The sequence below is a fragment of the Capsella rubella genome, unplaced genomic scaffold (assembly GCF_000375325.1).
Source record: "Capsella rubella cultivar Monte Gargano unplaced genomic scaffold, Caprub1_0 scaffold_16, whole genome shotgun sequence".
NCBI lineage: Eukaryota > Viridiplantae > Streptophyta > Magnoliopsida > Brassicales > Brassicaceae > Capsella > Capsella rubella.
Window position 1 is genome coordinate 8,571 of NW_006238908.1, and position 2,045 is coordinate 10,615.

At 39.2% G+C, this 2,045-nt stretch overlaps 2 non-coding genes across 2 annotated transcripts; both read right to left on the reverse strand.

Annotated features, from left to right (window-relative positions):
• Window positions 1–590: 590 nt before the first annotated feature.
• Window positions 591–709, reverse strand: LOC111829265. Its single transcript, XR_002832756.1, has one exon. It is a non-coding gene; the product is annotated as a 5S ribosomal RNA (ribosomal RNA).
• Window positions 710–1,257: 548 nt separating this feature from the next.
• LOC111829284 lies at window positions 1,258–1,376 on the reverse strand. Its single transcript, XR_002832767.1, has one exon. It is a non-coding gene; the product is annotated as a 5S ribosomal RNA (ribosomal RNA).
• Window positions 1,377–2,045: the final 669 nt, after the last annotated feature.

Below are 2,045 nucleotides of genomic sequence, written 5' to 3' on the forward strand. Positions count from 1 at the left end.
GAAAGGTTGAGTGTAGCTAAGCAGCTGGTATGATCGCATCCGTTAGTACATTACATACAATCGCATATATCCTTTACCGAGGATTCAAGAGATCATTTGTAGTGGGTCCCACTTGATACGTGGACCGCTTTAGCCAGCTTCAACGTGCTCTTTTATTTGGAAAAGACGCATAAATCATGTCCGAACACTTTTTCGATCATTTAATCTCTTACAAATCACAAAAAACTCATGGAAACACACTAAACGTCAAAATTTGGGGTCGAACACAGGGCCCAATGGTACGAAGACCCATTGCCACGTTGTAACTTTTCGAGAGCTTTCCGAAAAGGTATTATCGCCTGAATAGGTCCTCACGGTTTTAAAGTTACGGCGTTCCGTACGTATTAGCGTCTTTGGAATCAAAAATAATAAAGAATAAACTACAACATAGCATTTCCGAGGACGCATCCATCTTAATACGATTACTTTTTAGTTTTTTTCAACAAAAAAAAAAACAAACGAACAACCTCAATAGAGCAACAAGTTGAATTATATTGGTACTAGTTGTTTAAACCAAAAATGAAAAGTTAAAAGAAAAAAAAAACAAAAAAGGGATGCAACACGAGGACTTCCCGGGAGCTCACCCATCCTAGTACTACTCTCGCCCAAGCACGCTTAACTGCGGAGTTCTGATGGGATCCGGTGCATTAGTGCTGGTATGATCGCATCCGTTAGTACATTGCATACAATCGCATATATCCTTTACCGAGGATTCAAGAGATCATTTGTAGTGGGTCCCACTTGATACGTGGACCGCTTTAGCCAGCTTCAACGTGCTCTTTTATTTGGAAAAGACGCATAAATCATGTCCGAACACTTTTTCGATCATTTAATCTCTTACAAATCACAAAAACCTCATGGAAACACACTAAACGTCAAAATTTGGGGTCGAACACAAGGCCCAATGGTACGAAGACCCATTGCCACATTGTAACTTTTCGAGAGCTTTCCGAAAAGGTATTATCGCCTGAATAGGTCCTCACGGTTTTAAAGTTACGGCGTTCCGTACGTATTAGCGTCTTTGGAATCGAAAATAATAAAGAATAAACTACAACATAGCATTTCCGAGGACGCATCCATCTTAATACGATTACTTTTTAGTTTTTTCAACAAAAAAAAAAACAAACGAATAACCTCAATAGAGCAACAAGTTGAATTATATTGGTACTAGTTGTTTAAACCAAAAATGAAAAGTTAAAAGAAAAAAAAAACAAAAAAGGGATGCAACACGAGGACTTCCCGGGAGGTCACCCATCCTAGTACTACTCTCGCCCAAGCACGCTTAACTGCGGAGTTCTGATGGGATCCGGTGCATTAGTGCTGGTATGATCGCATCCGTTAGTACATTGCATACAATCGCATATATCCTTTACCGAGGATTCAAGAGATCATTTGTAATGGGTCCCACTTGATACGTGGACCGCTTTAGCCAGCTTCAACGTGCTCTTTTATTTGGAAAAGACGCATAAATCATGTCCGAACACTTTTTCGATCATTTAATCTCTTACAAATCACAAAAACCTCATGGAAACACACTAAACGTCAAAATTTGGGGTCGAACACAAGGCCCAATGGTACGAAGACCCATTGCCACATTGTAACTTTTCGAGAGCTTTCCGAAAAGGTATTATCGCCTGAATAGGTCCTCACGGTTTTAAAGTTACGGCGTTCCGTACGTATTAGCGTCTTTGGAATCGAAAATAATAAAGAATAAACTACAACATAGCATTTCCGAGGACGCATCCATCTTAATACGATTACTTTTTAGGTTTTTCAACAAAAAAAAAAACAAACGAATAACCTCAATAGAGCAACAAGTTGAATTATATTGGTACTAGTTTGTTTAAACCAAAAATGAAAAAGTTATAAAGAAAAAAAAAATAAAAAAAGGATGCGAACTGGAGGACTTCTCGGGAGGTCACCCATCCTAGTACTACTCTCGCTCAAGCACGCTTGACTGCGGATATTAGATGGGAATCCGGTGCATTAATTGCTGGTATGATCGC